A 27,576-nucleotide genomic window follows, 5' to 3' on the forward strand; every position below is an offset into this window, starting at 1 on the left:
AATGTAGTTAATTTAATTCTTAATAATATGTAGTGGACACAATGGTGGTCAGCATTATCACCAAATCCTGAAGTCTTTGCTCAGGACTGAACTCCACCTGGGATCCATTAGGGCAGCTTTTTACTCTTCAGTAAATCTGGTCCTTCGCTGCTGTTTGCCCTCTGTTCAGTGCAACCTTTGCCACTGCATAAAAATGAAGGCATCATTTTGAAAACCTGTGTTCAAAAGTCTATTTTGCAAGCATTTTACAGAGTTCATTTCAGCTCAGGGTCTAAATAAAACACTTGAAGAGTTTGGTTTGAATAAAACTCACTCTACTGTAAGGTGAAGTATTGAAAGCCTGCTTCATTTCATGTCTTAGGAGTGACTGCTAGACATGATTTCTGTACAGGGGTTGTCACGGGTTAGGAGCTGTTCACCTCTACTCACACGTAACAGGTTCTTCTAAAGGTGTGTGACTGTATGAATAAACAAAACTGAAAGCAGGCTTCATTTTGCAAATGGTACTAAATATTAAAATGCACATTATTAGTATTAAATGTGCCTGTAAAAAAGTACCTGAGCGTATTCTATGTGTAGTAAAAAAGACTGGGGGGGGAAAAAAGGCACCTTATTGTAAATCATAAGGTGAAAATGTGGAGAATTATTTTTCTTTTCCAAGTACCTGTAGAGTTTTAGGTCTGGTTTCTAATCATTGTCATTTATATAACCCAAAAGTTTCTTTTTTGATGGTCTGAAGTGTTAGTTTCACATGCTCTTACACACTGGTTTGACTTAGAAGCAGTTGAGCTGTTTTGTTACAAATGGTTTTAGTTTCCAAGTAAACCAAGTGGCAAAGCAATTCAAAACATATTGAATTCATTTAAAATATTAATATCCACAACTGGCTCTAAATCAAAAAGAATTACTCTAGACTTAGCGAGTTTTATTTCTGACAGTTCTTACTTTTAAAATATAGTCAAACATATTGGATATATTCACTTACTTTAAAATAGCAAATCAGTAACACAGGGATCGAAATAATCCTTTTTTCCTCGTGTCCAAGACATTTCTTTATACAGAAGAAAATGCTTCATTTCTTTTCCCTCCAACGCAAAAAATAATCCTGTAAATGCACTTTTCACATCTCAGCGTGTGGTAACATTGCTGAACTTTTAGATTCTGCAATTAGATAAATCAGGTTTCCTGGTGAAGATCTAAAGCTGCAGGTACCATTTATCTTCACTTCTCATGGGATGTGGGCAGCTCCTGCCTTGGGCCCAGATTGTGTGCATGGACAGCTCCACCATCCCCATTACACTGCTCATGGGAGCAGGAGATGCCTTGTTACACCATTTTTCCCTGTTTTATTAAAGGTGTCCCTTCCAACGTGGCATTTGCATTGTGATTATTTGGTCTCAGGCCACCAAGGAGTCAGGAGGGATCATTTCTGGTTGTAGCTGTGCTGGATGCCCTTGCCAGGCCTCAGTGTTATCCCAATCCATCATCACTTTATCCTGGCATGTGCTGCAGTTACACATCTCGCCTCCAGGATCTGACCCACACAGGGGCTTCTCCCACAGCCTGTCCCTGTGGATTTTCCAGGAGTGCTAATGATTTAATGTTAATGTGTATCCTCTTCAGAACAGGCTGTGGAGACTGGGGCATGAAAGGTCATTCTTGTTTAAACACATTTGTTTTGCCTTTCTTCTCAGAAACTTTAAATCAGAAGCTTCCTTACACAGAATGCCCAAACTGACAGCTTTAGGATGTGTGAGAAAGACACAGTTAATTTAGTGCAAAAGATAAGACATTTCCTTGGGGAAGCACTAATACCAGGCCTATTACCCCTCAGTGTCATTTCAGATTAGTGTTCTACAGAGAAAGGGATTCTAAATCTTTTTAATTGAAAAATATTTGTCTTTCCCTCACTATTATAGGTTTCTGCCTAGAGGTTAAAGAGTTTTTAAATTATTTCTGAATTACATCCAATTTCTGGACAGTTTATCAAAAAAAAGGAGGATGCAGTTTGTCTCTCGCTTTGTTAATTTATGTCAGACCAGAGAAAGGAGAAATATACTCCCTTGGTGACCCAAATGAAACAGTTACATGAAAAGATGATTAGAAATACAAAGCCTGGACATATCTAACTTAAGATTTGCAGCTGTCACAGACACATCCACCACATGTGGGAATACATGCCACAATTATGCATGCAAAATGGGAGGATAATTGTCCAAACATGGTGGGTGAAACAATGGTTGAGACCAGAATTTTACTTGGTTTCTTCCTCCCTTTTTTCTGGCTGAAAGTTTGAAAAAACATCAAAACCAATGGTTTTAACCCATGCAGGTTCATAAGCAACAAAACTACCTCAAGAAAATAAGAAAATGCAAATTCATGTTTACCTTTAGCATGTCCTGACCAGAACATTCAAAACTGGGATCTGGACTTGCTGAGTCCTTGACTCATGAGGAGAAGATTTGCACGTGGCCTTTGGCCAGCCTCCTTCTGTCCCAAAACTGAAGGATAAGATTTGAAGCCAAGTTCTGGCCTGGAATGGAGTAGGTACTATCTTTGGGTAACTGCACAGCTCACAGAGTATTTGTGTGTTAGGGTGGTTTGGTTTTTTTCCCTTGAAACTCCTTCCCACCAACTGTACTCTTCCCACTTGTGTAATGGTTGTGTTTGCTCTCATCTTTACTGAAGAAAAAATATTTTCCTTTTCTAATTCAATCCTTAGCCATTGTTTTCCCAACCTCTAGTTCTCAAGAAATGTGATTTCTTTAAAAAAAAAAAACCACAAAGAAAAAGGTCTAATTAAACCATTTATCAAACTTTTCCAAGTGGGTAGAGTGACAAATTAGCCTTATCTTCCACCAGCCATCTGATGGATGGGAAGATAAAGATGCAGAGGCTGTTGTTTTAGCTGGAAGCTCTCCACTATATCAATTGTTTGGCCCTGAGCCAAAAGACCCTACAAGATGACAAGGACAAATGATGGGTCCACCAAGTTTATGCAGCATGGGGCCTGACATCAAAGGAATCTGTCCTTATTAGCAGTATCTCTCTGCCTTCCTCCTGGAAAAAACACTCATTTGTTTTGTAAAAATATTTCACTTAATCCTTTCACTCTTTCAGTAAATGGAAAGAAAATTAGAACTGTAAATAAACTTGCACAGTAATAAATTGCTGACGAGTTCTGCTCTTCTCGACCAATATGAAGTGGTTGTTACGACATTACTTTTCAGTGATGTCCACCAGGAGAGTCTAAGACAGCTGGGCTGCAAATAAGTTTCCCTGGGAGCCTTTACTTTTATCACTATTTGCTTGGGAATTCTTATTCCTAAGGTATTCCCTCCTGGTGGTTTTAGGATACAGGGATTGGAGTGAGGTGGATATTGGGCCTGACACTGTTCTTACGTGACAGGATGACCTGCAGTGTCTAAGTTACATCTTTCTCCCTTCTCCCAACGTTTTTTTAGTATGCACTATTTTTACATGTAGTGGAAACCCTGTGTACAAGGTGGAATACAATTACTACCTGGCTGGAGAGTGGGAAGAGAGGATATAACAGCCAGGATGACTTCCAAGAAAAGTAAAATCAACAACCAAACAACAAAACCCTGTTCTGACACCTGATTAGAGAGGTTTGACTGAAAACAAGTCATTTCTGCAGATACTACATGTTAGCCTGAGCTAGAAGTAAAATCCATATATTTTTCACTGGAAAACTATTTAAAGGTTACTCTCGATGTCTCATTACTTTTGAGGTCTCATTTTTTATTACCTTTTCTTCCTGTGTGGAAATAGGACAGTATTCAAGTTACTGACAGAATGAGAAACTTTCGTGTTATCAAACCCAACTGCAGCAGTTCTGCATAGCTCAGTATTCACACACCTGATCAGCTGGATTCATCCTTCCAACAGAACATTTTTACAGCGCAGAATTAAGAACAATAATGCATTTATCAGCTCTAAGTCCCTAATGTACTTTTTTAGCTGCTTGTTTATAACAGGGCTGCTTAGGAACCAGATTCTCCCTATGCCAACCCCCCTTGCAACACTTTGGAGGAAACTGCAGATAAACAAACTGCACTGGTTGAAGTTTTCCACTCAGGACTGCATTTTTCCAATAAAAATGAATTGTCAGTATTGTGGCAACATGCAATTAAGCGTTCAAACCTAACTGTGTCTAACTCAGGAAGGGAACTCCTTGAACAAAGAAGCTTAAATGCAATTTGGCTGGAAATAAAATGGAAAAAAAAATCAGCAGTGCAGTTGCCAATGAACCAAAGTGTTTGCTTACTTATAATTCCCAGCATAGTCATTGTCTGGCTGCCCTGGCATTCTGAGATTATTTAGAAGACAGTAATTCATTGCCTCAAGAGACAGGTAGAACAGCTCCTCTCTCAGTCAGTCAGCTTGGCTCAGGGGGGTAGTGGCTACAGCTCAATCCTATTTAGCCTTTCTTCAGTAAAATAAAGGATTTTTCTTTTCTTTAAATATGGCTCCAATTTCTGAATATAGCAAACTCATTCAGAACTACAAGCTCCAGATTTTTTCAAAGGCTCATGGATTTCTCAAACACTTTAACAAATAAAGTTAAAAAACCTTGTTCTGTAATTTACACTTTATGACACAATTCAATGAAAGACCTTAAAATAGGGTTCACTCCAAAATAAATAATAATCAGAAACTTATTCCACCCTGCACTTGTCTTTTATTTGCCAGATGACCAATTTGCTTCACTTCCTTTCCACAACTTTGGAAAATACAGCAAGTCTGTGCATGTACAGGTCCTGCCTGGAACCAAAAACTTTAGAAGTGAACCCCAACTTAAAATATAAACTCGTCTTTCATTTGTGTTTTAAGATAATGCTTAATTCAGTTATGGCTGAGGGATAACTCACAAAATTTGGGATCTGGTTTTCACTTGTCTTGAGTTTTTAGTTCTTCTAAATCATATTAATATTATGTCTATTTTCAACTTGCGTTGGGAACAGCTTCAGATTTTAAGACGACTTTCACAAGAGTATTATGAGAGGTTTTGCTCACTAAATGATACATGAAGAGAGAGTAATGATTTCAGAGCTGTGTGTCCTATTTTAGCTATTTCCACTATCAGGAAACGATGGGTTGACCTACTTGTGTGTTCCAAAAATAGTCAAGGATCTTTAAACAAAATCAATCTCATTGAGCTAAGCAGAAATGGAGAGGTGGAACGTTGCTCACAGCAGGACCCCGTTAGGTGCCCACCCCGGCACTGGAGCAGCAAATCCCATCAGTCAGAGCACACTCACAGTGGGTGGTTCCCAACACAACCTGGGCATCACTGAGAGTCTCAAAAGCTTGTTTTAGAAACTGTCACTCAAGTTCTAGGCCAAAGAACTCCAGTGAGGATTTTGGTGGGCATCACTCCGTGGGCTCGAAGACACAGACCCTACGAAACCTGGGTACTTCCTACCAAAAAAGCCTGAACTTGGACCATTCCAGCAGCTGCAGAGCTTTGATCCTTGCTTTATTTAAAACTCAGTGTTTTGAATCTGTGCTTTGCCAGTCATTCCTGCTCCTCTGATAACATGAGTAAACCCTTTTTTAGGCTCTCTCTGTCACAATCATTACATTTACTGTATCTCACTTATTGTGTAATATTTGCTGTTCCCCTCAGGACAGTACCAGCTGCTCTGCACTGAACTCTGTTTTGTGCACCAAGCCCTGTGTGCCCCTGAGATACAGTTCACTCTTAGAATGCTCGGCCGAGAGTCTCAAAGCCTTTACAGAGCATGGTAACTTCACTAGATGGCAGTGCAGAGAAATATTACTTTATATAAATCTACTTTTAATAGGAGATGGAAACACCCCAACAGGTACTGCAGTTTGTTAGTGCTGCCTGTGCTAACACCAGATCACCAGCCAGCAACGTGCTCACCCACACAAGAGTCTGGGGGCTTCTGCCCAGTTAAATCTCTATGCCAATGTTTGGGGAAGCATGGACACCCTTTCTCCCAGCAACATTCCTTCCTGAAATACCAGGAGTAGGAAAGTTTCAAAAAGAAAGTTTTCAAAAGAAAACTTCCCTGAAAAGTCAGAGCCACCATCCCTCCAAGAGTCCTAACAATGATGCCATAAGCATGACGAAGAAAATGAAGGAAGGGTAAGAATGAGAAAGCAACTGGTTCAAATAATTTTGTGAAGAAAACTCTATATTAAATAAAATACTTCTCATTCCCAAGAACTCCTTACAAATATGTGTTTGTTGGGAGAATTTGATGTCCCTTATAGACAACTCAAGAAACAAAGCACAATTTTTCAGACTCCTGACAAAACTCCAAGATTAAATCCTTTAAGCAGCAAGTTCTGTAGCTTCTAAGGTTCAAAACCTTCAAAAATTCAGTCTTTTGAATACAGAGAACTGATGCCTGCCAGTCTTTGGAAATTAATACACCTGAACAAAACTCACAAAAAAAATGGAGTGGATGATTTCAGCCAAGAGCATTAATTCAATTCAAACATTATCAGTAAAATCCTCTAGAAACAGTAACTGTTCATTTAGAATGTTCACAAAACACAAATTATCATTTAGCACAATAAGGAGACGAAAAAAAGTTTGGTTTCTTCTAGCATCAGATGTAAAAAAATATTTTCTCAGGTTTGTTTCTTGCTCTGAGAGAAATATAAAGAAATCAATTCACTGCCTAAATCACACTTCCCTGTGCTGTTCTTGCCTTTATCTTAACAGTGTCCAAGACGTTCCCCTCAGGGAGGGATACATTGTCCTCTGGCATCTCAGCTGCTCCCTCACCAAACTGTTTGCAATAGCAAGCAGAGATTCAGGATATTGCAAGTGCTGATAAAAAACAAACCCAGTTCTGTTGCAAGTGACTTCTTGACTTCTGCCTGCTAAGTACAATTCAAAGGCTTCAACTTTTAAAGGCATAATTCCCTATATTTATTTTTGTGCACATATGAGCAGATGAGAAACAATTCCTTATGGCATTCATTGTGTGGGATTTTCCTTACTTTTCCTGTCCACTGGCCACTGAGAAACAGGAATATCTGGAGGTGCAAAGCCCCAGGGTTTCGTTAGTGACACAGTGGGTTGGATTCTCTGCATCTCACGCGTGACTCTGGTCAAACAAACACACACAGTTCACAGGGCTGCCAGAGAAAGTACAACTTGTTGCCTAAACCAGCCTGACAAAAAATAAACGACTGCTCCTCAAAGCATCGAGACATAGGTAAAAATAAGGAGTAGATTACGTAGATTTCTAGGAAAAAATACACTTCAAGACAGCTTGGTGGACTCCCCCAGATTTTGATACTGTGAATAAATAGCTGAAATGTGATATAATTGTGGAACTAAATACATTCAGCAGAAATGAAAACCTGACAGAACAGTGATGCAACTTGTGCTCGCTCCAACCCCAGTTACAGGGAAATAATTTTCTTCTCTCATTAACATGAGAGAGCTTCATGCTGGATGACATTCATATGCAATAGGACAGTCAGGTACCCTGGTAAGAAGCCAGAATTCCTCTCTAACAGCCAAGATACTGCCAAAACAGCTCTTCTAGTTTATTTATTGCACTCATCCAGTTGCTCTTTTTAAACAGTTCATTTACCCTCACTGGAGAAAGAGCTCAACTGCAAAATAAAGAGAACTGTTACACCTTGTCCTTCCCCCTTTCTCCCAGGCACACTCATAAATCACAGCACTGTGGATTTCCCTGGGAGCTGTGCCATCCTGTTAGTTTTAATTAAGTAGCCTTAAAGTAAGTGGCCAATCAATATTGATTCATGGGGGTCTCACTGCAATAACTCATCCCAGGGTCTCGGGACGTTACTGATGTGAATATAATACTTTGGCTTGCTCTGCCCACACTCGTGTCAAATGAAGATCAAGAGTGAGTTTTAAGAGCTGTTTTCTCCTCTGTAATGTACATCTAACTGAATACAGAGCAGAATCTCTCTTCAAAACTGCACAAATATTTCCCAGTCTACTTAGTTTCCATTTAATTCCTCTGCACAGCACTTGAATTTTGTACTACCACCCCAAAATGTCATGACCTGCATTGCTTGAGGTTTACAAGGAGGACTTGAATGATGGAGACTGGTCAGTCACCATCTGACCATAACCTGCACAATACTCTGCTTGCAGGGAGGACTGAAAATTGCAGTATAATAATTATTAAAATACATCATTGTAATGAGATGCTCTCTTCAAGATATACCTGTGTACAATCAATTCAATACATTATTAGGTTGACTGGCACTTGCATATCAATATCTAAATTAAATTCATCTAATTCTGACAAACATGCTGTGACTTCCTAGGACTTCAAGCATGTTTCTCTCCTCTCTAAAGGAAAGTAAGGGTTTAATTAAGCTGTGTCTGTAGGTAATTTTTGCCACCACCTAGTTAGCTGATTAGGGCCATGAAGACTATAATCTATTTTAAAGCCTCTCAGTTATCAGCTGATAGGTGTACAAGCTATTTTTATCCCTCATCAGGCCACCCAAAAGATTGTTGAAGTTTGAAGCTCTAATTTAAAACTATTGCATATTTTTATAAGAAATTATACTATGCCTTGATCGGGTTCAGAAGCTTGAATAACAGTGAAACGGAGCTGAAGACAGAGTGCCAATTTACAAACTAAACTCAAGTTTTACACATCAGTAAATCCCTGACCAAAGTGGATTATAGTATAAAACCCTGACAGACCCGTAGTTACAACAAAAGCAGTGAAATAAGGCAGTATTTTTATTATCAATCCCAAAGCACTTCTCTCTCAGAAACATATTTCATCTCGCAGCCTCTCATTCCTGCTCGGATTGGTATTACCTTTTCTAGCTAGTGTTTTAAAATCAAATATTTGAGTTAGGGATATACAGAGCTTATTTAACTTCTCTGCTACCTTCTTCTTTCACCAGCAGTGAAAATTTGCAGTGCTGTGCTGTCTGCTGTGGGCCCTATATGGGAGTTTTCAGCTTGCACAGTCACACTCTGTATGTTTACTACGCAAAACAGTTGTAACAGTATGTGGGAATGAAAAGCCATAATTTTTGTGGAATTGAATGAATTGTACAAATTTTACTTCTGAATTGCTCTGGAAACTTGAAATTGTTACATAATTAAGAAAGCCATTCAGATGTCTTTCCAGCCTTTCATTTTCTGCCTTTGATGCATTTGCCACTGGGGTTTTCACGGAATATTCATCTTTCCATATGGTTTCATTTACATTTCTAACACAAGAGACCCAGTTTGCCATCGTGTGTAGCTCAGGTCTCAATTGTGGGTCACATCTGAGGAGGGGACATGCAGCAAATGAACAATTCCAGCACCTCTGTGGTCAGCCCCGCTCAATAATTGCTGCAGTAGCTGCATTTTGCTGTACAGATGTTGGTAATTTGCTATTGAAAACCAGCGGTATCAAACTGTCAGAGTCAAGAAATGGCTTTAATTATTTCCTCCCTGGAGCAGCAACAGCCATTACTTGAGCACTGCCAAAGCTGGAATGCGTCTGTGAGGGTGATTTCTCAGCACATTCAGTGCAGGAAGCCTACCTGCACTTGCCAGCTCTTTGCTCCCTCGTCCTGGAAAAACCGGGCTGGATCATCCGGAGACCACCTCCGCCAACTTTCAGGATTTTCCCCAACCACTCAAGACTAACTTTTGGTTTTCTGCTTCACTGAGTCCTGAAAACAGAAAATAAACCAGACAGAAAGCCCTTGGAAATAGCAATACGGGAAAAATATTCTCTGGAAGAGAATAATTAAACAAAAATCTCAGAAGCTACAGAAAATTTGGTGGAAAACTGTACTGATAAAGAAGGTGAAGTCAGCAGGGCCACTGCAGCACTGCCCAGGTTATTATCCCTAGTTACAGCTATGGGCATAAATAAAACAATAGTCAAAACCACACAGCTTAAAAAAAACGTATATAAAAATTCAAGAGTAGGTCAAAACATTTTTAACATTTTATAGCAATTTCAACATTATTCTCTGTCCTTCATCAAATAGATCCAAAACCCAGAAAAATTAAGAACTGATGTTAATGTGAACGTTTCCACAGGAGCCTGCAAAGGGTTTTGGCTCGTGCTTCAAAAGAAAACAAAACCCCTCCAAAATAACTCTTGTGCAGTACCTCTGATTCCTCATTCCCATGCTGTATCCATTTGGGAAGATAATCTAAGCTCTGCACCTCCACAGGTTATCTTGTCTCTGAAGTGGGATAAGGTTTTTCTCCCTAAATAATTTGAGGGCTTTTTGTGCCTCTGATAGAGGATATTAAGAAGTGCTGATATGAAGTTTTCCTGAAGTCCAGGGAAGTTTATCTCCCAGAAGAGCAGAGAATGATGAGGGTGTTCATGCAATAGCCATGGGATTGGCCAGCAATGAACTGCTCCTCCTTTGAGGTGCACACTTGGGATATCTCTGCATAGGGAGATGGAGCGTGTTTTCCCACGTGCTCCCACCTTCCCTTCTGCTGACTGCACATTCCAAACCAGTCCAACATCACAAGTGTGGCACTGAAGGGCTCTGGGTTGCTCTGGAAGGATGGAAGGCTGGGAGAAGCAAAACAGGGCTTATAAAAAAAGGAGGAACACGTAAGGAAAACCAGTGTAATGAAATATGCTGGAATCCCTTTGAAAATACTTGCCAACCTAAAAGCCTTTAAGTCTGTAAGAACTCACCTCCAAGTTGTGCAGCACGATTGTTGATAATTTACCTAATGTTTTTAAGTATATATAATAATTTATCTAATGTTTTTCAGTACCAGCAAGGAAGAGGTCAAAGAACGTTTAAACTACAGCCAAATTTACTTGATTTTTTAATTCCCTTTCTTTTTAGCTCAGCAATAACATCTAAAAATCTAGAGAAAAAAAAACAAAACAGTTCCCACTTTAAAACAAGCAGCTCAGAAAAGAGAGAGGGAAAACAGTTTTTCTCTGCACCCTGGTGAAGTCAAGACCTACAGGTTCTGTTGAGTTTGTCATTAAGGAATTATCCCAACCAAACCTGTGCATGAATATTTCTATGTTACCACAGCAGTGATAACAAACACCACGTGTCAGTAGCAAAGGCTGATGGCCATTAATGAAGGAGATTCCAATACTGGTTAGGAGAGGCTGGTGATCAATAGCTATTGGAGTTCTGCTGTTATCCCTCTGTGACAGCCAGGAGCATAAGTAGCAAGGAGCTGTGGAATGCCGTGCGGTGTCTCTGCAGGGGCAGGAATTGCCCCGGTTCCAGAGGCACGGCCTGTGTGTGGCACGTCTTTAACCACGACACTGATCTCCGTGCACAGAGTTTGGTGTCGGCCACAACCAACCCACAGCTGAAACCACTTTGGAGTTTTGTCAGGAACGACAAGATTTGATGAATGGAGATGAACGATTAAAATATTTCAGCCTTTCTAAGTCCTCACACAACGTGACGGCAAATAAGTGTTCAAAGAGATTTATTTTTGTTCTGAGCAGCTGGAGATCCAGAGCCTGCCGTTCCTGAGGGAGTCCCAGAGACCTACTTGATGATGGGAGTGTTTCACAGCTGGAAGAGACTCAGATTGTTAAACAATGCCTTGAGCTGTAACATATTTTAGTGACCAGACTCCTAAAACCCCGAGGTCTCTAATTGCCTGCAGGCACCTTTGTTATCACTGGAAACCCTGAGCTCCCATCTTGTAACATGGGGCAGTGTCTCAAACACAGAAATCAATTACAAGGAAATGATTCCAGAAAACAAAGAGCAACCCAAACCGCCCCTTTGCACCCCATTTTTGTGCTGTCAGAGGGGCAGGAGGATGAACATCTTCCCTACACAGGAAAACTGATGTGAGAATTAATTTGTTTTCCTACCTATGGACAATATTTATTTACAAGGCAGTTACTCAATTACAAACATTTCCATTTTGAATTTGAATAGAAATTGAACCTGGGCAATGCCAGAGGAACATTTGTGAAGTTGTGATGACAAAAGTAGAGCTTTTCTCAAGTGTTTTATGAGCCACGTGCACATTTAAAAGTCACTTTGAATCTCTCATCAAAGATTTAATTACGGGCTCTGTGGTGATCTGGATTACCAGGCCCTGATTATTTCTGCAAAACGTGCCACATTAACTTACACATGATGGAGTTGCAGATTTAAATGGCTTTAAAGTATTATAATTAAAATTAAATAACCATAAACAAAATTAATGAATAACATTTTCTGGTTCGTATCCCCAGTTTTTAGGGAATTTGTTCACTAGCTGATTAGAATGCCAAAAGTAGTCGTTTTCCATCATGCAATCGGAATCAAACTACACAAAGTTCCAGTACTGCCTTGAAATTAAGAAAATCCTTATGAGTGCCTCACTTTTATAGAAGAAAAATACATTAATAACTTTTTTTAGAAGGCAAAGAAGCCCACTTCACTAAATGTGGCATCTTTCTAAAATTTCTTTAAAAATATTTCCTAAATTTCTTGTTTAGTTTGGTTTTAATTGTGTGGCAAGCCATTTTTGAGGATATTGTTCACGTTAAATGCATTTGCCTGAAAAAGTATTATTCTGAAAATCTAATTTTATTCCTATTTCAAGCAGTCGGCGACAACAGTAAAATTAGTCTACATAAGAAATAGGTACAATTCCCTTGGAAAATTAATCTTTTTTAAGAGCCTTGTACCTCACTGCCACGTGATAAAACCTGGTGTGACACTTTGGGCCAAGATGAAGCAGCATTTTATATGACAATAATGTGTTATTCTTACCCTGTTTTGGCATGTTTTAGGGCTAGGCATGTTTTTGGTTAGTAATTTTCAGTGAGCATCCTGCTGCCTTGCCTCAGCACCTTGTCACAAAACAATCCCAAGTTCTACTTTGACATTTTCTTCCCCAGAAATACAGATTATGTGGGATGTCTGACTTACTGTACAAAGACTAATTTGCTTATATAGTGCCAGTCAGTTCCCAGGCATCCATCACATTTTAAAGGCACAAAAATGGAATAGTTTTGGATTACAAAAAATGCTAATAATGACAATTTTGAAGCCATTAGTTCTCAAACTCCTGGCACTGTGCATGTTCATAGGTGAAAAGAAACTGAGGGAATATGGAGAAACTTCAGCTCCAAAGGTGGGTGAGACCAGTGTGTAAGAACTACCCAAGCAAAATAATCAAGAATCAAAAACCTTCCTGAGAGATTGACACAAAACTCTGCTCGAAACTGACCCCCCATCCTTTGCAAGCCCTCAACTTCCGTAAGAATGAAAACCAAAAAAAGTCTCACCCTTTTGGAGATGGAGAAATGGGAGAGCTTCTATTCCCTGTGGGTGCCTCACTCCTGCAAGTTCCAGCAACTGCTGGTGTTCAGGTGGCTCTTCCCCTCAAGAGGTTAAGTGGAAATAGGTGTAGATGATGATGATGAATTTAATTACCACCTGAAGCTCAGGCAGGATCAGGCCCATAGGGAAGCAGATTTCAGTGTGTCCTCAGCTGTGGAATGAGAGACAGGTGCAAGCTAAAAAAAAAAGCAGGCCAGTTCTAATCACTCCTCTTCAATGCAGCTGCTTTAACAAGAGCACAGAGGGGTTTTTTTGGACCACGCTTAGAAAGTGGGAATTTCCATCTTTTTGTTCTTAAAGCACTGTGCAGAAAGGTCACTAGTGCTGGCAGTGGCTAATCTGTGACATCTGAGCAGCCCCTTAATGGGGTGAATTGCCTGTATAAATACCCCCAGCGGCACTCACAGCCCAGGATCCGCTCAGAAATGCTTTCATTCATTTCCTGTTACCGGGTTGGTCTTCCAGTGCCTCTGGATAACTTCCTGGCAGCTCAGTCAAACCCCATGTGCAGACTGGCATTTCCACAGTTGTGCCTTTGATTCGCAAGCCAGCACTTGATGCCTTCTATTGATCACATTCACCCACCTTCCTCAGCAGGAGCCGCCTGGAGACCCTTCCCGGTGCAATCTGGACCGACCCCAGGAGACCAGCAGTGGCATTAGTGCCTCCTGTCCACCATCTGCTCACTGTTCCCTTTGTATTTACCAGCCCATGGAGTCCTCACCGTGTGTGGAAGGACTCCGTGCCCTTCCTCCTCTGGATGATACAAATATGTTGCTCCCTCACTTCCCAGGGTACATTTACGGCTCTTCACTCTTAAAGGATTTGCTGTTCAGTAGCGTTTGAATGACCAACAAATACTGATGCCAAAAAACCTTGAAATTGGAGCATTGTTTGGTAATTCAGCTTTAAATACAGTTGTCACACACGTGGGATTTATAGTCACAAGATTCCTTTACTAAAGGCAGTTGCAGAAAGAGGTGTTTGAGCAGCAGAACCCAAAATTCACGTGGCAAACCTCAGAGTAGGGTCTTCTTTCCCACAGGGCTGTAATACCAGGATTATGAGCTCAGTTTTCCAGACACCTACAAGAGTTCTGATGAAGTGTAACTAAACTCATTGACCCCCTTGATGGAGGACACGTACTGCCCTCAGGAGAGAGAGCCCAGCGCCGGCAAGTGGTGCAGCTTTTGTATCCCTGTGTGTAGCTGAGGCTGTACTTCAACCCAGGGAAAATCCTGGCAGCTTGAAGGCAGAGGGAAGGAGATGCTCTTGGGGCTTCTCTCCTGAGTCGCAGTGCCCACCCCCAGGTAGGTCAGAGGAGGTGGAGCAGAGGCAGGACCCCGAGTGGGTGGTCTAGGCACTGTCCTTGCTCCCCCTCCGCTTCCCGGCTGTCAGTTCAACATCAGCACACTAGACGAGTCAGTGACAGAGGCAGGGCTAAGAGGGCAAAAAGGAAAATACAGCATTTTATGGCACATTTTGGACCATATAGCGATGGTGTGGAGGTGGAAAAGCGTTCATGGCCCAACCTGCCTGTACTCCATCTGTTTGCAACAAGATCCTTAGTCCCTGTGTAAGCAGAAGGAAAAGGGATGGGTTGTTGTTTTTTTTTTGTTTTTATTGCACATTCATGAAGATTTTGAAAGGAGGAAACCAAGCAAGCCAAAATTAAATGTAATTTTCTCTTTTTCCCTATAGACTCGGTCTGGATGGATGCCAAACCACATTTCGGAGGGGTGAGAAAGGCCCAACATCTGCTTCTGGTGTAACTGTTTGTATCTTCACTCTAAGAAAATTAGGTTTGAAATAATCTCAAATTGTCTGACACCTGTATCCTATTAGAAGTGACACATGGAAACACCTTCAGCGCACTGAATTTAGCACCGTGTCAACAGTTTAAAGTTAACAGGGGAAAGAAAGGGTAAAACTCATTGCTTCCCAGTTCCTGCTGACACAGATCCTGTGTCATTGCACGGGATCACACAGCAGGATCGATCCGTAAATGGAATGGGCTTTGAACCAGTAATTGTAATATGGGCTGTGTCCCTGGCTCTACTGCAATTACATTGAGTGTGCACCTCAAGGTGACTGGAGGATTTTGAGCTCAGTGCAGGCTCACCTGAGGGCTGGGTGCCAGCACGTGGGACACGGACACAGCAAGTCCAGGGACGTTTTTTCCTCAAGTTCAGCTCAAGTAACTTGTAGCTTATGGGACTAGTGAGCAGGTCACATTTGTCCCAAGAAAGGGAGACAAATTCCTGCAAGAGAAGACAAATCCTGCCTGGCACAGAGGTTTATTGGGTTTTAGAGAAAAACCAAAAGAATTCTGAAGCCACACAACTGGTTTTGCTGCATTGCCTATGCAGGCGTTGAAAGGATTGATTTTAAACTCTCTTCCCAAACCTAAGTAACCTCCCACTTGCAAATTCCTCACTTTTAGGAACAGATCTGTTTGCCTTTTCCCAGATAACATACTGACAATAAGACCCAAGTTATTCTGAGAAGGACGTTTGTTAAAGTTCATAAAACTTTATGACTTCTATAAAATTTATACTACCTAAAAATACACTATCCATTACAAAGACAAATGTCTACCCATTCATTTTTAAACATGTTCCTTTGAGAACTTTTGAGAGACTGTTTTTTAATGTTAGTCTGAGAGTAAGGGAAACTGTTTACTTTTTAAAGAGTATTGTTTTTCAGCAGATCTGCATCATCAAGGAGCAATGTCTGGAGTCAAGGAAACAGGACACACTGAATTTTAACATGAATTAGGGCATAGTAATGAAAAATATGCTAAAAATAGGAAAATGGCAATAATGGAAAGACAGACCAATGACACTGATCCATTTTCTACAGAGCAGAAAGCAAGCAGGACCCTGTAACAAGAAAGAGTGTCAAGTACAAGTTTAGGCTTTCTTTAACCTCAGGACGACCAAATGAACTTCCTAAATAGTGTGGCACTAGTGACACTAAAGAAAGGATAATGCATAATATTTTACATGCACCCATAAGCTGAAAAATATGATGGAAAACTTGCAGCACAATGAAATCTGTTTGAGGTGGAATTTATTATAAGGGCATTTTAGAGACATTTCAAGCCTACCTATATTTGTTATTAATATAAAGTGGAATCCCTTCTAATTTACTGGTCAAACAAGACATACACTGCTAAGGTCAAAGTCTCCCTAAAATGCTTTAAAACCTAGTATTGACCATTTTCTTACCTCATGCATGAAAACTGCCTTATAACTTCATCTGTAGATGGCCCCAATGCATAAAAACACAACAGAGAAGAAGAATTTCTGTCCAGTTGAAACAAGTTCCCTTCCACTGGTACCATTTAATGCTTTCTGATTTATGGAAATGTTATTCAGTTCATCTTCCTAAAAATTCACTGGATTGGAAAAGTAAAAGGGTTGTTCACATTATACTTTCAGTGGAAAATGTTTGTGACAATATGATTATGGAGAAAAGTGCAAGCAGACCAAAAACATCATAATACATAAACGGGCATTTTCAACGCTATCGATCTGACTGGTTTGTTCTCATTTGCTTTCTGAAAGGTTCAAATTAAAACAACTGATCCTATTCACTGACTCAGGAAACTCCTGGTGTTGCTCAGGGCAATGCAAGTCGAATCCCAGTTGAGTTGGAATGAGCTGGTTCCCAGAGTTCCTGTGGAGACTGAGCAGCTCTGCCAGCCCAGCGCGTGCTCAGTGTTCTCAGAACACACTCAGCGAGCGTTTGTCTGGCAGAAGTTACTCAGCAATTTTGAGCAGCTTGACCACAGTGTGTTATCACCAACAGAGATTTTTCTCCACTGAACATGCAAATGCAACTTTTTCTGAGAAAATGTGGTCGTGTTGCTTTCAGACACAATTTGAGGGCAGATCGCTCATATGCTGACAATATGAGCAAATATTGATGTTGGTGTTGTTTGGAGAGCAGCCCCATAACATGCTGCATCTATCAAACAATTACCTTGTCAGTAGCTCTTTAAAGCCTGGAAACATGGATGTGCACAAGCAGCTCTGTTGATCCATGTCATTCCCCACACCAATAACTTGCAGCTGGAAACCAACAACCTAATTTGTACCTTCTTGGGCTATGAGATGTTCTGACAATTTACTGTGCACAGGAAATCCAGACTTTGGAAAATAGTTTTTGCTGATTCTCTGTGCTTCTGGTAGATTTTTATTGCACTCTAAGCCAGGGATTGCATCGCTTAGCCCATAATGATGAAATTATTCTGAATTTGGTTATTGGTTTGTGCTGAAGCAGGACTGAACTTCAGTTCAGTACCTATTATTCCTGACATAGAAGGGCTAGTTTTTTACTATGGTCATATAGAAAATCTTCCCCATACTCACCACAATGAAGTAATTAAATAGATGAGCAAGGGAAATCCATTGGTTACATGGAACTTATTCCTTCACTTCTATTCTCGCTTTTTTTTAAACGACAGCTGTTTGGAACAATGATCCTGCTCCTCAGTAACAAAACAGCCGATGTTAACTTGTCACTTTAGTAGGAAAAACAACAGCCAAAATGCTGGGAACCACATCATGTCATTTGCTCTGTTATGGAGTGTTTGGATAGCAACTGTGAAGTTGCCACTTTTTACAGCTTTTGAGGATTTATGAAGAAAACCCCCACTAGTGACTTGTCCAAATCTTGATAACAGAAAGAACAGCAGACTTAAGGGGGCATTATCTTATTTTTACAAGAGTGTAAAGGAACACAGACCCAGGGCTCTGTCAGTCCTAACAACAGTGGGGGTTTCCAGTGTTGCTAAATTCACTAAATTGAGTTTAGATGTGCTTTCCAATTGAAGCAGTTACAGACTGCTCCAGAGCCATCCCTGCCTGCAGCAGCTTGTTGGATAGCACCTGGAGATAATGGATTGACACTGTTACTGACTTGGCCAAGAGCTCAAGGTCATTCCCCCTCCCCGTGCCAGTGATGTACAGCAGCGCTCGGCTCCACTGATGGGCTCATCCTTCTCAGAGGCACTGACCAATGTGAGCAGCTGCCTGAGGGGCTGTTTGATCTTCCCACTGCTTTGCAGGCAACACCACACTGCTCAGGGGGGAAAAAAAGAACAGAAAAAGGAAAAAGCCCACTATTAGAAAAGATTTCTCAGCAAACGTAGCCGAGCCGTGCCTGACCTCCGTATCTTCGCTTGTTCCCCAAAGGCAGCACATGTAAGATATTTCCTGTCTTTCATGTTACTGACTGGAATGCATCACGAAGCCCAAATTTGCAACCTGCTGTCTGTTTTAGTCATTAGGCATGACTTTCTTTGTCTCCTGATGTGAGCTTAGGCAAACTGCTCACTGTTGTAATGCACAATTTTTTCAATATTCCCCCCCTCTCCTAGACAAATAAAACAAAAAAACCCAGCCAGGCCAAAAGCTGAAATTCAGTCATCAGCTGAGGCTGCTGTGTCTTAAAGTATCTTATTCCCACACCAGCACATCCCACCCTGCTCTAGACCACCAAAACATTAGTCACAGCAGCCTCCACCTGTTATTCAGGGGCCAAAATTCAAAAGTTAATGAACAACCATTAAAAGCAGCCACTAGATTTCAAAAGAGCTTATCTGACAACCTGAAAGGTGGAGTTCACTGGCTGCAGCTTGGTGCTACATTCACTCATCTGTCAGTAACATCAAGCATTGGGATCTTTATATTATTTTTTACAATTACATCCACTCTGCAGAGACACACCATAAGGTATTCAACTACTCTTTGCCAGCTGCTGTATCTTGGAATACTATTCACAAAACAAACAGTTACTTGGTATTTCAACCTCTGACCATCTTGAAAATCAACTGAAGACAACTTAGAAGGACAATAAAATATACACAGCATGTAAAATGCAGGTCTGCTGTGTTTTGATGCCCACAATTGGCACACGAGTACTGGTTATGACTTTGCTCCACTAATATTACATATATATATTTTCAATATATGTGTTTAAAATAAAAGAAACTCTTAAATCCTTGACTGTATTTATACTAAGCCTTCTGTATGAGAGAAAAGAACTAAAGGTGCACATGACAAACTGATACCTGATTTGAAAACCAGGTTGGCGAGAGGAATCTCAGCCTGACAAAAAGTGACCTGTGGGGCTGCTCTGCCACTCCAGTAATGAAAGTTTATTTCATGAGGAGCAAAGAACTTGATTTCCTGCTTATTTTTGCCCTTTGTCCTCTAAGTCTCCTTCCAGTGCCATAAGCTGGGCCATCTGCTCTTCCCCTGCATGGGAATGTGTGGCTGGATCCCTGCAGTGGTCAGTGTGGAGCTGGAGCCACGGGCTGGCCCAGCAGGTGCTGTCAAACCCACGAGGTAACTGATGGTTTCTGATGGTGTTTCTGTCAGTGCAGCTACAACATGAATCCCTTCCTTCTGTCCAGCTCCCAGTGCTCCTAGACCTCATAGGCAATTAAGGTGATTAAGTCCCACCTCAATTGGAATGGCTGAGGCCTTCCCAAGGTTATGGTTGGCTGGGTTAGGAGCAGCCCATTGCTCTCAGCACAAACACCCAAACCCCCCCAACCGGCATGAACAAAGTTGCATGAACAATTCAGCAGCTACTTTGTAAATTATGAAGTTGCTTTTTTCTTGTATAGTAATTTGGCAGCAGTCACTGCAACAAAGGGGAAAGAACCTAAAGGTCACCTCATCCGTTTATCTGCAAACACAGTTGTGTCATTAATCCACATCCCTCCTCTGAGTTAGGCTTTGTTGGTTTTAATGGTTTGGAATATCAAGACAGAAAACCGATAGACTACCTGCCAGTTTTCTAGTTTAGTTAAAAATGTTGGTCCTAAGGGAGAGAAAACACTGAATTTAGTTCTGTAACAGCATGAGTTTCAGTCTTTCCCCTTTAGGAAAAGTTGCAGGATCCCAGACATGAGTCACCTCTTTGGAAGAAAAGGGTGGAATATTACAAATATTTTTGCCCAGGGGCTTCACCAAGAGGTGGGAGGGTTAATGGAAAGTGTCTGGTCATGCCATGCATCTCCCAGGCTCACCATTTCCAGCCTTGCCCATTTGTTTAGGAAGCTGTGAGTTCTAGTGGAATAGGAATGCTCAGGCAGTTTATACTGTTGTGTTCCCAGTTGCAAATAACACTGTGCAGTTCAGTTCAGCTGTAGACCATGGGCTGATAACCTAAATTATTATGTTGGGAATTACTTTCCCTATAGCTCAAAGTAATTAATTGACTCTCATTACCTGCTTTAGTTCTGGATTTTCTCATGAGTTTTAAACAGATCCTAAACAGATCATTTTGGGGAAGCTTTCATAGTGAGGATTATAAACATCTCTAAAGCAAGATCCTTCTTAGGAGGCATTTTCCTCTAGTTCAGTCTATTAAATATGTCTGAAAACAACCAACAGAACAGTAAGATCTTCTTGACTGACGAGCAGAAATTATTTACTTGCTTAATGGTTCATGGAAACTTGTGTTCCCAGCAGTCACGAGAGTTAATTATAAAGCCTTGTATCAGGTTAATAAAACCCAAAAAACCCCACATCCTCAAAACTTCAGACTATATGGCAAATCACTGTCATGGACAGAGATGTAAATACAAACCTATGTATTTTGAGGGAACTTGGAGCCAATCTTCTATAAATTGCCTAAATTACTCAGTGCCCACAGACCAAAGCCAACTGAATAAAGGAAAAAGTGCTCCTTGTTTTCATCGTTGAAAGAAATATGACTGGGCTGAGAGGAAAACAAGACTGGCACATTAAATATCACTGTTAGGAAAAGGACTACTGGTCTGATTGTAACTCCCATGGGATTCAGTCAACTGCCTGCAACCATGAGATTGGCACTGCTTAAATTCCCAGCTTTCCAGAAGGATGAAGCTCACTCCCTATTCATCTTTGCCACCATCTGAAGAATTAAGAGAGTGGCTGGTGATGAAGAGCCAATCAATCATGTTTCTAGTGACAAGCATGGCTGTTATAAAACAGATACTCTTACAGCACAGGGGAACCTCCCCCACGCTTTTTCTTTCTTCATTAAACACTTGTTGAACATTCAGCTCAGGTCCCCTGAAAACATGTCTAGAGAAGTGCTGATCCCAGAATTAAATCCCTTTCAGGGACACGCAATACAAGTTGCCTGTAACATGCCACTTGCAGGTATGGATCTACATGTACTGCTGTTCTCACAGCTGAAGTCATGCAGTTATTCCTTAAAGAAAGGCTTTGAGAAGTCTTCAGGGACATCCAGCTGTCTAGAAAAACAGCTAACAGAGATATTTACCTTTGATTTAGTCAATATTTGGTTCATCTGAATATTTGCTCTTTATGGTGGAATGGCTGAGGACAGGGACCAATTAGGAAATTTCTGGACCAAGGTCAGTTCAGGCACAGTCACTATGAAATGACTGTCAAAGATAACATTCAGAGTTTTCCACAGGACTAAGGAAAGACTGTGGAAGGAAGGAATGTGGGCTGAAAAAAGAGGAAGGCTTCAAACCAGGGAGTTTGAACTGACACACAAACTCTTGTCCTGGAAACAATGAAGTCTCTAGGCAAGAGAACCAAAGAAAATGAGTCTCTAAACGTTAAAGCCAAATTATTCTCCCTTGTGGGGAGAAAGAGAATCAGAGGCCTAGAGTAAATACTTGAGTCATCTGATCCACATGCTATAGCCACAACTCATTAGGTATCTGCTAATTACAGCTTTGAAAGATGCCATAGAGTGACACAAGGCAGCCCTAGATGTATTTAGTTAGTTTTACAACTGAGGAGCCTAAGAAACCCTTGGGTTCTTTCCTACAGTCAACAGCTTCAACAAAGAGCCTCTACATTAATTGCAACCACATCTTGTCTATTTTTATATATGAGAAACACCACAATCCTTTACAAAAGCCATAAAACAGCCATTATCATTTAGGGATGCTATTAATCAAGGCATTCTCGAGTGTTTCCCTTCTCAGCTCCCTTGCCTAGATTGCAGCCCAACAGCTCATTGGTGTTTAACTAGAAGCAGTGTGGCCGTGGGCAGCCCCTGCAGAGAGCTCAGCGTTTTGATTTCCCTGCAGGAAACACTGAGCTGTGATCCCTCCTACAAAGGGGAGACCCTCAAGTGTCTGTGGGCAATCCCAGCACCGAGAATGTCAAAAAGAATTGAAAATACCTACTTCGTTCTGAAAGTACCCTTCATATTGTTGCTTCTCCACTCCTGGAAAACCAGTGCAACAAGCAGAAAAGAAGCTGAATTCTCTTTGCACTACCCCAAACAGGTTATTTCTGGGATCCTGGAATACTTAACTGAAGATTAAGAAAAGCTTTCTAACATGAAGGGCAAGTGGTTGCCTAATGAAGCTGAAGGGTTGTCATTATTGGAGATATTTAAGGACAGTTCAGACAAGCCTCTGTTAGGAACATTAGTGTAAATATTCTTCTCTGGGGCAGGAGTATGGATTAAATGATATCCTACGATCCTTTCTGACTGTCTGACTCTACCACTCACCAGCCTACCCACCCTGCATCTTAACAGTTTTCTGCATCATTTTTAAACTTGCAACCCCTGAAGAAGACTGAAACTCAGTTACTTAGTAATAAAAAATGAAAAATAAAAATCCCCTAAAATAAATGGGATTGTTATCTGATAGAGAAGTAAAAAATGAGGCTGAAGAAACACATGATGAAAGAAGATACCAGAAGCACAGCAGTATAAATTAGGAGTCACAACGGCGATATAAATCCTGGGAGCAGGTTGGCAGAAACCTGACATTTTTCATTTCTCCACAAAGCCATTATGCACATCTACTGAACTAGAGAATTAGGACTAGTTCTGCCAGTTTGAGTCATGGCCAATTTAGGGGAGTTGCAAAGCTGCCCTGTCTTCGGGTTCACATTAGACACCTTCACTCTCCAGCAGCTTATTTAGTGCTGCAGTAGGTTGGCTTTGAAGCATCACTCTGAAACATTTCTCAAGGTGTCTAGAAAACAGTCCAGTGTTAGAGGAGTGAGTTATCTTCTTTTTTCCTCTGTGACAAATAAAATAGGAACTGCTTAGGTCAGACTGGTGCACTGCTTAAAGCTCCTGCTTTGAGATGTGCTTCTGAGCCTTGACACCAGCAGCCCAGGGCCAGGGCACCAGTTACCAGAAACACAGAGCCAAAAGGGACCTCAGTGGGTCCTTCCCCCTGCCCAAAAGATCCAGCACACAGGAAGAGGGTGGCTGAGCAGGGCCAGCCAGCAATAGCTTGGTTCTTCCATGTGGTTTTATGGGGCAGTTAACTTTTATTGCCTGGTAATTACTAAGGAAGGCTTAGACAAGCTGGCTCTCCAGCCCACATGGCAGCAGGCTTGTGTGGGCACTCAGCTCACAAAACTCAGCTGCATCATAATGTTTCAGAGGGGAAAGCCAGTCCATTAGCAAAGCCACGTTCAGGAATACAGTTTAGCCATACTTTGGTACTACCAGTAAAGGATATACCAACTCTCCAGTTAAAATCAAAAAAAAAACAACTTCCAAAAAGGAGCCAAAGAATAGGAAGAAGGGACAAGGTATGGGCTGCAAAGAAAAAGTACAAAATAGCACCACCACTGAAGCTGGTACAACAAGGAGTGAAGAAGAGGAAAGAGAAACCCTTAGAAGAGGAAAAAAAGCATAAATACTGAACATACTTGTTTTTCAAAGGAGAAGCAGCACAACCCAGGGGTACAACCGCCGTTGTTTAAAGCATTGGGAATTATTCCCAAGGAAGTCATTTGATATTTCCTCCTTCTTTACTGTTCCCTACTATGGTACTATCTCTTCACATCCTCCGTGTGTGTGAGCAGAACACACCAGTACTTGTAAGATCAGTTCTTCTCTGTAGAGGCACTGAATGTTTTTGAAACCATGGTGACCTAATGCCAGTTACCTAGTTTTGATTCTCTATACCCGTTTTAAACTTTACTTAAATCTTAAAGCTAAAAAGATATCAAACAATCCTAAACCATGTGATAAACATATGCCAAAGTCATATAATTTCCAATCTCTTCTGTTCATTCTTTGCAATAAAAAGGAAAAATTACAGTTGATTTACTGTGCACTCAAACTTTGGGAGAATCCAGGAACATGTGGGATCAGTTTAGGTCAGGATCAAAACCCCATAATTTAGCTGAGAGCAGCTTCCAAACTAAGCTCATATTTTTTCAGACTATATTTATAGTGCAGTTACTATGTGCCAGTACATCATTAAATGTCCTAAAAACTAAACCCACCCTATTCTTTATGGGGAGGGTTTTTTCCCCTTAAGTCAGAAATACCCATTCCAGGATAATTCTGGACAGGGAGAGAGAGGACTGACTTGGATTTCCACCACTCCATTTGTGATACAAAGCTGTCTCTCGTGGGCTGCTCTGTGTGTCTGACACAGATAATGATGCAATACTCCAGCATTCTGGTTTCTGTGCTGTGTGTTCAGCCACATGGTTCTGTTTCAAAGCCTGATTATTTCCGATCCTGCTGCATTAAAGCTGCAAACTGAGAAGAGTATTGTGCAGGAGACAAATTGGACAGGCATCAGAGGCCTTAGTTTAACATACTTACCGGAGGAGTGGTGTTTTTGATGAGTGTTCAGAGCTAAAAACTTCTCCTTATCACACAGAAGTTGGTGTCTGCAGGGGGAGGCCTGGGGAGAGCAGTGCTGCCTGGAAAAGCAGCCAGCTGAGCCGGTATCTCTCCCGAACAACAGCGGGACATGCTGAGCTCAGGAAGCTGGGGAAGAATGAGTGAAATCATGTCACTGACTAAATCAAGAGTCTACAGCTGTTGCAACGTCCACAAACTTATTCCAAACACAAAACATGAGCTGAAAATGCGCTATTTCAAGAATATTTTTCTCCCCCCCCCGGCCTTTTACCACTTGAATGTGTGCAGAAGACATAGTCTGAGTATTAAATGTTTTTCTAACAAGAAAATAACAGAGACAGAAATAAATACCCCGGGATTCGGGGAGCCAGTGCACACACAGCGGCAGGAAACACTGCCAGGTTACTATAAGCATTCATAAAATGGTCTCTAATGTCTGACTGGAAAGCACTGAACGTTCAGTGGGACGGACTGAAAGGCAGCCAACATGGCAAACAGCTCGGGTGCTTCCACACCAATAATTACCTTTATCAAACTTTAACTACTGATGCCAAAACATCTTCAGCTTCCAGCCATGAAATGGGCAACAAACACGCAAGTTTGCTACTTCATAGTAACATATGTTTGGTCTCAGGAGGTTAAACGCTCATCTGTTTCCGAACTGTGTTAAAAATCTAAAAAAAACAAACCCACAACCTCTTTTTCCCTGTCCATGCTGCAGAAACATGTCAGCCTGCACACAAATTATGGCTTTGCAGGACTTGTTATCTCTCATATTTCTCATGACATAATGGCCCTTGTGTAGACCTGCAAGGTAAAACAGAGTTTTAAACATGTGTAACAAAACTGAGCCTTCAATCAATGTGGGTTTGTTGACAGGAGGAAAAAGGCCTGGACACACAGATAACATTTGGGCTGAAGAGAAGTTCAGATTGCTGTGACACAGACAGCAAAGGGACAGAAATCTTGTTGCTTCCCAGAAACAAAGGCAAATAAGGACTAGATTTTTAACTCCACCTTCAACTCTAACTTCAGACCCATAAAAACAAATACAGTGTAAATTATTCTGTGAAGACAGACAAACCTGAAGTGAAGAACAATCCTCTCACTTGATACTGATTAAAAGAAGGGGCTGTACAACCCTTCTGATAGCCCTTAGTGACTTCATGGCACCAGCAGGTACTTTTGTCAGTGTGGCTTTTCAACCTTAGCAAATTAAATAAGCTAAATCTGCCAGTGATCCTATAGCACCTTTTTTTTCCCCTCTTTATTAAAGCACTCAGAAAGGCAAAAAAATCAAAACCAAACCCACAAATCTACCATTTCACTGCAGAGCTATAATGTATTAAATCATCGATATGAGTCAACAACATCATGCTGCTGGGAAAAAATGGAAAACCGTCCTGGGAAAAATAAACAAGTGTCATCTGTAGAACACATGGTGTAACACTCCCACTTGGCTCGGTGGTGGGAAGCAGGCGGCTCAGCTGTGGGCACCACCATCCCAGGAGGATGTGGACACAACAGGAAAAACCTGGAGAACAGGAACAAGGACACTGAGGGGTCTGGGGAAGGAGGTTATTAGAACAGGCTGAAGGCTTAGGGCTGTTTGTTCGAGGGGCAGAGCCCTCTTTGTCTTGGTCTCTGGACACGTGAGGAGCGGTTGGGAGGAAGGGAAGAGTTCCCTCTGTGCCCCCAGGCCCTTGGACAACATTAAGGTCACTGAGGAGCAGGAGTGTCAGAGACAAGACCAAGACAAGCACCCCTGCCGTGACTTTTAGTGTACCAGGGATTATAAATTTGTGCAGTATGATTTGGCTGCTTTCTGACAAGTTCCCCCTGACCTTGCTGGCCGGTGCATTCCCTGTACACACACACAAGCGTTCGCTCTGAGCTGCCTCAGCCCACTGCCAAAGCAAGAGTGCTCAGCACTTCCTTCTGGTGCCCACCTGGCCCTTGGTTTCCAGCTGCTCCACTTAGATCTCCCTCCCTTCTGTGTTTCCTGGGAATGCCTCATTAGTGGTTGGCCTGTCTTTCTCCTGAGCCTTTTCCCCTGGGAAATGTGCTGGGTTCCCTTGGCTGACTCACAAACACTTCACCAGGAGCAGCTAAAGAAACAGGAGCAACTTGGTAGTTTCCACAGCCTGACCAGGTTTCACAAAAGATGTGCTGAAAATTAAACTAACAACTCAGTTAAAATAAGTGGGCGGAACTGAAAGGACTTTCTTTGTGCTTAGAAGTATAGCAGTGCTATTTTTAAAGAATTATTTCTTCAGCTTAATTTTTTTAAATGACAACATTTCATTCAAATGTTACTGTACAAAGTTAAAATGCTTCCAAGCACCAGTATTCACTCGAGGCACCACCATTCCCATCTGAAATTTTAGGGAAACAGAGGGAGAGAAAGAGAAAAATCTTTTTCAGAATTGTGTGTTGATAAACCCAAAAATAGAAACATTTTCCAAGCAAATTTTCTACGTGCAAGCATCCCAGTTTCCCAGCAACTCTGTTAGTGACATAATGTTGACTTGGTGGGAAAGCAGCTCTGGACAAGAAACTAAGAGCTTTCTTGGAGTCTATTCATAACCCTGCATTTGCATTTGATAAATTGCTTCTTTGTTACAGCAATTCCCCTTTAACGTGATGATTGAT

The 27,576-nt window shown here is 41.3% G+C and overlaps 1 long non-coding RNA gene across 1 annotated transcript; it reads right to left on the bottom strand.

Moving 5' to 3' along the window:
- Positions 1-991: 991 nt before the first annotated feature.
- On the bottom strand, positions 992-27,017 carry LOC108502323. The gene is made up of 5 exons (XR_001876459.1): positions 26,874-27,017; positions 25,450-25,598; positions 24,883-25,050; positions 9,547-9,678; positions 992-1,161 (listed from the first exon to the last, which is right to left on the bottom strand). It is a non-coding gene; the product is annotated as an uncharacterized LOC108502323 (long non-coding RNA).
- Positions 27,018-27,576: the final 559 nt, after the last annotated feature.

This window comes from Lepidothrix coronata, unplaced genomic scaffold (genome assembly GCF_001604755.1).
Source record: "Lepidothrix coronata isolate B3197 unplaced genomic scaffold, Lepidothrix_coronata-1.0 Scaffold116, whole genome shotgun sequence".
NCBI lineage: Eukaryota > Metazoa > Chordata > Aves > Passeriformes > Pipridae > Lepidothrix > Lepidothrix coronata.